We start from the raw sequence: 9,254 nt of genomic DNA on the forward strand, positions 1-9,254 counted from the left end.
GCAATCCTGGCAGGCTGGAAAACTTCACCACTCTTTTCTCCCTCTTTTCCACCTTCCTTGCTGTGGGTCCAAACCAATCTCTCTCCCAATTAATATTTGGGCAAGCACCCCCCTTGGTAGAGAGCTCTGGGCTGGGTTCAGCTCCATGCACGGGCGCAGCGGGAGGACAGGGGGGAACGTGTGGGAAGGGGCGAGGGGCTGCAGATCAGGGCTGATGTGGCCTGGCATTTTGGCAGAATTTTCTAGGACAGTTTGTACAGTGTCTTCCCCATACAATGGTTATGTCTAGCCGCCGCGCTGCAGCTCTCATTTCCATGAGCAAGGAATTCAACCGAAAAGTAAACAGGAAAAAACGTTACATCTCACAGTTTATAAATATATACGGAATTATTTAGGCAGTCAGGCCAATTTGCACAGATGCCACATATATGCTGTGACAGATCTCTGTGTTGTTTTGGAGCCACCCCTTGTGAATGGGAAACAGGGCTGGTTTCTCGCCATGTCTGCATGAAATATCAGTATCCTCCTGCAAGCTGGCTGCCAGCAGCGAGTGCTCGGGCTCTTGGGAACAGCTCTGTGAGCTGATCTGAGCTATTTGCACGTAGTGCTCACAGACTCGAGCCCCCACATTTCCAACTTGGGCTGCACAAGGCCTTGGGAAGAGGCAGGGGAGTTTTTCCTGGGGATTGCATTGGGGATTTCAGCCTGGGATCCGACAGGACAAACGGTGCTTTGGTGGGATGGGGGCAGGATTGCCCTGGCACACACATCTCCATGAGGGTGAGTCAGCATTCTGGAGCCCAGTTTCCCTGTGTCTGACAGGCTGGAGCTGTGGGTTCCCAGGGCCTGGGGGCAGAGATGGGCACAGGCAGGGCAGAATTGCCTCCAACTCCACACTGCCCAGGGGAACAAGGGACCTTAGCCTTCATCCCATCAACCCCCTCCGCAGGGAGCATCCCTGCCCCGAACCTGGAGCCACAGTTCAGGTCAAAATGATGGGACTGGGCTTTTTCACTTCCTCCCCCTCTCACAGGCAGCCTGAGCCCAGAGGTTTATTCAACCTGACAGCCGAGTGGCTTGATCATTCGAAGCAATGTCTTAATTACAGGACATCCTCCATGGCGTTTTCTGGCTACGGCCGGTACAAGAAACTTCTCTTTGCCGTCCTCCCTCTGCCCCCCCAGCACCACTGAGCCGTGCCGAGCCACGAGAGCTGCTCAGACAGTGGAGATATTGTTTTGGCCATTGCCTGAATGGCCCAGCCTCCTCAGCTGTAAAATTACCTAGAGGATAACTAAACAAACCCCAGACAAACACTTCTTTAAAGGCACTGCTTACTTTGCAGCAGCCACTTCCCCCTGCCCGCCACATGTGCTCATGCTGGGTTTTCTTTTCCTCCTTCTCTCAAGGGTGACAGGGTTGCAATTCCCTTGCAGGGCCTTGGATGGGGAAGGAGGGACAACGAGACATGGGAGGACCTGGGGGATGCCATGGGCTCTTCTGGACCAGGCTCTGCTCAACCCAAACCCAGGATTTGGAGACCTTGCAATGCCGAGGTACCGGGAGGAAACAGGGAGGCAGGGAGCAGCTCCTTGGGCTGGTACCTGTTGGAGCTGGGAGGAGGATGGTGTTTCTAAGGGTTCAGCTCTGACCCATTGCCTGCAGGGTCTGGGGTTTTTTGCCAAAATAGCACTGCTGGCTCACAGGAATACTGGTCCAAAGTCCACTGAATCCAATGGAATTGGATTGTCCCAGGCTCCAGCACCAGGCATGACCCAAGGGGGTTACTGAGCTCCTGGGGACAAACTCAAGAGTTAAGGAGTGCTAAAACCCCTCGGGACTGTACTGGTTAAACAGGGAGGTCAGGACAGGTCCCCTCTGGGAGGTTTTGCTGTTTTCCAACTATCCTTTATAAATAGGAGAAAAGTTCTGGCCAAATCCTCCTTCAGAGTCAATCTAAGCATTTCCTGAGTCGGTGTTGATTTCACAGATTAAAGCTGATCAAAAACAACCTGGTTGCAATCCAGACAGCATTAATTTTTGGAAAAAGACCTTGAGGAATTTCATTTGAGTTTGTTCTGAGGGTAGGGGCTGCGCTCTTCCCACCCAGAACCTTGTTTCCTTTTGGAATACGTGCAATAAACACAAGAACATCGAGCCCCAGCTACAAGCAGAAGGGCTGCCTTCTGCTGCAAAGGCATTATTTTTATATTTTGATAAAAATATGGGTTACTAGTTAAGCTGAGGTTATGCCTTTAATTCCAAGTCTGCCACGGAGCCACTAACCCAAAGTATTACAACTGCACCCAAGTTTCCATGTTCACGAGGGCTGCAATAAAAGCTGGGGTTTTGGCATGGGGAAGCAAGACAGGAATTTAGGACCAAAAATCCCATTGATCCCATAATTAAGGGATGTTAAATAAATCCCTCTGTATTCCTGCAGCTTGTCAGGGGGACACTTTCCTTTCTGTTGTAGCTGACCCATTCAGGGAGAGTGTGCCCTTGCAAAGTCAGGGGTGGAAACCTAAAACACAACACCACAGTGTGCGCTCTGGAAATATGCACAGCCCAAGTGAGGCAGATCCCAAATTTTGGCAGATTCCTGAGACCAGGAAATTCCTTGAGAGTTCGGGAAGTTCTCCAAGACTGAACCCAAGCTATTTCACTTGCAGAAGATATCAAGTTCTCCTCCTCTTTTATTTTTTTGTTGATGATGGGTCGGTGGGACCTTGGCGAGCGCACGTTGCTGTACAGTGAGACAGAGGATTAGCAAACACTGCCGCAGGCCAAGCGCAGATGCAGGGCCTGCAGGAACAGCTGCTTGCAAAGGGAAGAGGGTGAAGCCAAGTATCAGCCATGAGCTCCAAGCAGGTCTGGAGGGAGCTCAAGCTGGTATCAGTTACGCTTTCTTCCCCGTGCATAAATAACCACCTGTTATTTATGGCCATTCTCATCGCACCCGCGTGCCTGTGGTGTCACCTCAGAGGATGGGGCAGAGCTGGCTGCAGCAACAGGACATGAAGGGCCTCCCTCTGAACCCAAAAATAGCTGCCACTCATCCCCTTGCCTCAAGTGATGTGGATGATGGCAGGGTTTCAGCCCAGCTGTTCTCACATTTGGTATATCCAGAGTCACCCAGAGCTTGGGGACATGAGGGAGCCCTGCTGCCCATGGCTTGGAACAAGCAGGTCATGACCACAGCCAAGAAAAAGCAGACCTGAGGTATGGGAAAACTTCCTGCTGTCCCAGGACCCCTTCTCCAGGCAAAATGTTCATGGCTAGGCAAAAATAAGCACAAAACAGAGAATCAGATGTGCAGGAAAACTTATCCCAAGTGGGCTGCTCTCCATCATTCACCACAGAAATACTCATTTGCTGCTGGGACAATCCTCATCCAAGCAAGCTGTTGCTGCATCCTGGGAAGTTCTATGTGATTTGTGTCTCTAAAATGCAGGAGATGGAGGAGGGAGAACAAACCTCAGGCTGATTCTTCACAGAGCCCTGCAGCAGCCTCTGCACTTGGCCATTACCCCTGTGATACACCACCACGTACAGGGAAACCTGTATCCACAGCTGTCCCTCATGTCCCTGTCTCTTGATGAAGTCACCCCAGCAGACCTGGCTTCCTGTCCTTCCCTTGCCTGCATGAACCCAGGTGCCTGTGGGTGAATTAAAAAAAAAAAAAATCACCTAGGAAGTTTGTTTGTATTATTGTCCTTCAATATTCCCCACATCCGAAAAGAAAAGTATTTTCTTTCTGCTCCAATGGTGCTTTTCTTCCGCTGTGTGCAGCAGTGAGGTCACTGAGCAGAAGTTTTGTGACTCAGTTGCTGGGTGGCTGCCATCATCCTGTTCCCAGGAAAGGCAGAAAGTGACTCAGCTGGACACACAGCTAAGGAATAATATGGATCTTCCTAAAATCCAAAGGCACAGCTCTGCAAAGGACCAGGCTGAGCCACGGAGAAGCAATCAAACATGTCAGCGGGCTTGGGCTGGAAGGCACCTTAAAGATCATCTACACAGTTCTGGGGCATTTCTTTAACCCAAAAGCAATGAAATTGTTTCTTGCACCAGGGACAGTCCCTAGAGAGGAACACTGACACAGGAGCCCTGAAGCCCCAGGCCCTGCAGACAGCCTGTAGGATAATGTGTTTCTGCTGGAGGATGAGCTGGCACCAAGCCCCTCTCCCAGATCCATGGGGCAGGCATCTCAGACATCTCTTCCCTGTCAGGGCATTGCAGCAGGGACACCCATGGCCTCATGACCATGAGCAAGCCCATGTCCTGCTGCCAGAGCCCTCTCCAGAAAAGCCAGGATGGACAGGAATTGCCTTGCAAGGACCCCTCCAGCCAAAGCTCCCCAGCTGAACCTTCCCTCACAGCACGTGGCTTCAGTCCTGCTCCTGCCAGCACAGCTCTGTGCCTGACTCAGCCTCAGCCTGCACTCTGAAGACGTTTTCCTCTCCCACCACTTTCCTTTGGCTTCAGGGATATCCTTTCAGGTAAGCAGGAGCAGATCAACATTTTTCCTTGCCCTAGGGATCCCTCCCAGATCTTTATCTGCCCACAGAGCAGCCTCTTCTCTCATACCCTGGATGCTCTGGGAAACAAAACCCCTTCTCCTCCCTAGCCCTGGGCTTTTACAGCATCCCCAGACTCAGCTGAGATCAGGGTTGCTCCTCCTTGGGGCTCACAGGTTCCCAGCACCCCACCATCAGCATGCTGGGGTTTACTGGGGGGGTGTCATCTCCTCCTTTCCTCCTCTTCCTCCTGACCTATGTGCTGCTGAATCCTGGGACTGCTCCTGCTCCATCTCCATGGCTGTTGTCTGTTAATGCTCTCATCCCTGCAGTCCTGGCATAGCTGGGAAAAGTTTTTTAACCACATCGCCTCCTTCCTGCCCCTCATCCTTGCTAAATCTCCCACTGCCAGTCTCCCTGCACATTTTCCTGAAGGAAAGACACTAATGGATATATAAATAAAGCAACCTGTGTATTCTTTTCCCTGCTCAGAGCTTGTGTAACCTGTGGTTGACCCCTCCTAGTCCTCCCCAAACCACAACCCCAGTATGTGCTGCCGCCGCCGCTGCTGCTCTGGCATTTTTATGAATGGCCGTGAGCCCAGGGAAGAGATGTGAGCGAGGATTTGGAACAGCTCCATCCCTTCTACCGCACGCGCTAATCTTGACAAATGATCAGCGTGTGGCTTTCGAAACCAGAGATAAGGCTGTCTGACCACTTCAAGTCACTCTGCTTTCCCACGAAGAAAGGGATTTTGTTCTCAGCCCCTGGTCGCAGCTTCCTCCGGAGCCTGGGCAAGCCCAGGTGCCCCCAGCTCACGTTTGGGGGACACACACTCTCCAATCACACCCCTGGGACCGGGCCAGGGGCTAGTTCAGAGCAGAACCGTGGCAACCTCCAAACAAGGCCAATGCTGTGACCTTGCCTGGGTTTCTGATGCACCAGGGATGCCTCCTGCCTGCCCTCCTGCATCCCCTTCCCGCTGAGACCAGTGGGAGGAGTGATCCATGCCCAGCAAGCAGCAGGGCAAAAGCATGTTCTGGGAGCCAAAAGGAGCTTCCTGTCCTGTGGCTGAATCATGAGCATGGTGGATTTCCCTGAGCTCTGTTTTAGCTGGGAACTGGAGCACCTGCACAACTATCACTGTTGTCAAACTGCACTGCTGTGGCATTTAGGACACACGTCCTGCCTGACAGTTTGGGCAACACAGTGTCCCCATCGCTCCCCAGGGCTGGGGAAGCAGTGTGGGATAGCTGTGGGATCTTCCCAGGGATTATGACATGGGAGAATGAGCCCTGAGTGGGTCCTGATGGATGTGCACCTGGGAAATCCAGGCCGTCCAGAAGGTTCTCCCTCTCACACAGACACAGAACTGCTGCCAAGAGAAAAGGCCTCTGTGAGTGCCAATTCAAGGAATGCCTTTGATCCAGTGGGAATCACTAGGGAGAAACTCTGCCTCTAAATAGAGCTGCTCTCTTGCCTTGCCACTTTGGGAAATGAATTTGTACTTGGAAAAACTCAGGCTGGGAGAGCTCTTGGGAAGCCATCCAATCCATTTCCCTACCCCAAATTGGTCCTGACAGGTTTTTTTTTTAATCTAACCTTTCCTTTAAAATCTCCAGATGGCTCAATACAATCTCCACCAGGGCTATATTATTTTTACTAGCAGATACTGTTTTATTATTAATATTCAACTTAAATTTCCCTTGCTGCAATCTGCTCCTATCCCACGGCAACAGAGAGAGCAACTACCCTCTTATTGCCCAGCGTGGTGGGAGGTTTTCCACCAGTGGAACCTATTTAAAGCTCAGCATTAGGGTGGGCAAGGCTGGTCCTGGCCAAGATGAAGCTGAGTTGCAGAGTTCCTGGGCTGTGCTACAACTTTTGCTGTCACTGTGGGTCTGGCGGTACGAGAGAGCACTCCCACTGCGCCCTGTGCAGGCACCAAACCTCCTGCCCAGATGGGAACAGGAGGTCAGGGGCTGCTGGCTTGTTGACCCATGAAGGGAGGCAATTACTCAGCTGATGAGGCCATGCAAGTGTTAATTAAAAAGCATGGGAAGCAGAACAGGTCACTGTTTGGTGTCATCCGCTCGTGAAATTAGCCTTGTGGTGGTTCCCCCAGCCCTCCCCAGGAGCTGGAGCAGGGCAGTAGCTGTCTGCAGTGCCTCTGCTCTTGCTCTCATCTCTTCCTGCTCAGCTCCTGTTTCTGGGTGCCTCCTGTGTCCTGCATAATGGATCTGCTGGATCCTTGGTAAGGGAAAACTTCTACCTGCTCATTTCTGGACTGGCTTGGAGCATAGCTGTGCAGGAGAGAGAGGTGGAACCAAAATAATCAGCTCCTGACAATCCAAATGGAGAAAGAAGCTCCCTAGGCACATGGTGAGCCTTTGCAGGATGTGCTCACATGGAATCACTGATGGACACAACCCTTCTGGTTAGGCAACTCCTTTTCCCAGGATCCAGATTTGAGCAGCAGCAGCTCCAATCCAATCCCTTTACTCTCCAGGTGAAGCCAGGGGAGAAAGCAGATCTTTCCTCTGGGAAGCACCAAGGGCTTGTCCTCCCTGACCAGAGAGCAGCAGTTCAGTATAGCAAAGCCCTTCCATTCTACTCAGCATGTGCTTCACAGCTCTGGGAGATGGGGATTGGCACCTTCTCTGTCAGCCCTGGGACATGGCTGTGTGATTGTTGGGAGGATGCCCTGGGAGTAAGGAGTCTCCTGTTTGTTCTCCACATGTCCAAAGCCAGGTTGCCGAGCCAGGCTCCTCACGGGCACCCTCCTGTGCCTGGCCAGGGCTTGCAGTGTGGTGGGAACTGGCAGCAGCACAGCTGAGCACCAAAGAGTTCAACCTGAGCTGCCCCTTGAGAAGAGAACTTCACAAATCTCAGTTTCCTGCTGCTCTGTCTCATGGCTGGATTAGCTCACAGCTAATGAGAGTTTTCCCTGTGGTTTGGGGCACCCATAATGGCTCTCTCCTGTATGGATTCCTTGATGTCTTACAAAAGAGTTGATGATGAATCCATTTCCTCAGCTGGGACCTAAGTTTGGCGTTCTCTTGTCTACTCAGATGTCTTTTTTCATAAACAATTAGACGATAGAACAAGAAAATGGGATTCAGTCTCTCTGAGGATCCTTCCTCACTCTGAAATCTGGCAGAAAGGGATCTGGTGCTTCAAAGGTGTGTTTAGACAGCAGTGACTGACAGACAGACAGACACACCCACCCAATGCAATGACCCCCACCTCCCTCCCTTTCCCAGCCAAGCTGGTGAGAATGAAGGAGCACTTTTAACCCAGCCCCGTTGTACCCATCAGCACAGCACAGGCTCAAAGGCCGGGGCCAAGGGCTCTCTCTGAAACCGTGCAACACCAGATGTTTTTTTCCGGAGGCCTCAGACACACACGTGCAGCATGCTGTTATTAGAACTGGCTCACACTCCCTGCGCACAGGGAAAAAGAATTAAAGTTGTGCTCAGGCTTCGTTCTCCACTTTGGCATCCAGCGTCAAACCAGGCAGGCTCGGTCGGCTTTTGTTTGTTTTTATAGAGTTGCTTATGGATGGTCCCTCCTGCAGCATCCCAGCGGAGCGGAACAATTCAGTGCACCAGCTGGATGAGGATTGCTTCATGTGCTGCCAAATATTCCACGTACAAACCACGCTGCAGCACCTCTGGGGTGCAGCCTGACAGGCACATGGCGGCTCAGCAACACCCTGCAGCAGCTTGAACCAAAAGGATGCACTGCTTCAGTGCTCAGGCTCCCTCCTCCTGCTTTTCTGCCTGCTCTGTCCAGCCTGCCTCTCCCCCCTTGGCCTTCTGATGGATTTTTGTCCTCCTGATAATGTTTCCGTACTCACCTCAGACCGAGCCAAAGACTCATTTTAACTGAAAAAGGCTGTTTGTCTCAGTATCTTATCATCTCTGTCTCAGCCCAAGCCTTGATGTGTCAGTGTCAGCCCAAGCCTCGATGCCTACTTCCCTCAGCAGCAGGTTTCACTCCTTCATTTGGAATTTCATCCAGCCACCTTTTCTTAGCCACCTCTTGTTTTCCTCCAAGAGTTTTGAAAAAGCATAACACACCTTGTCATGGTGCTTCCCTGACCTAAAGTTGGCTTCTGCCAGCCAAGACAGGAGTCTCATCAAAAAACCTCTGGTGAGGTTTTGGTGGGATGCCCAAGGGTGTAACTGCATATATCACAAAATCTCCTGCTCCCTGGCATGGCTTCACCTCTGCAGGGCTTCAGTATGACCTCCACTGGGTAGCACTGGGGATGTTCTCCTCTCCCAAAGTGCCCAGTGCCCCACGTGGGGGTCCTTTCCCCCCTACCTAACAGCTGTGGCTCACACAAAGGGTCTTGAAGCGCTGTGGTTAATGGTGTGGAGGCTGGGGAGGGCTGGCAGGGCAGGGCAGGGTGCTCAGGGTGCACCCTGTAGTGGCTCACCCGTGGGTGGGGGTGTCGGGGTGCAGGTTAGCAGGGATCTCTGCAGGGCACGGCAGCAAGGACACACAAACATGCCTCCCAGAGCAGTGAAAGACGAAATGTGCTTGGCTATGGGCGATCCAGGGGTCTGCAGGGAAAGGCGAGGGATTCCCCCCTCTCTCCTGGGGCCTGGTTCCAAAGCCAAAATCTGGGGAGGGCTCCAAAATAGCACCGCTTCCCTCTCCCCCTTCCTGCAGGTGCTGGGTTCGCTGGGGGATGCTCGATGTGCCAGGTTGGTGCCAGCCATGTGA

Source organism: Poecile atricapillus, chromosome 15 (assembly GCF_030490865.1).
Source record: "Poecile atricapillus isolate bPoeAtr1 chromosome 15, bPoeAtr1.hap1, whole genome shotgun sequence".
NCBI lineage: Eukaryota > Metazoa > Chordata > Aves > Passeriformes > Paridae > Poecile > Poecile atricapillus.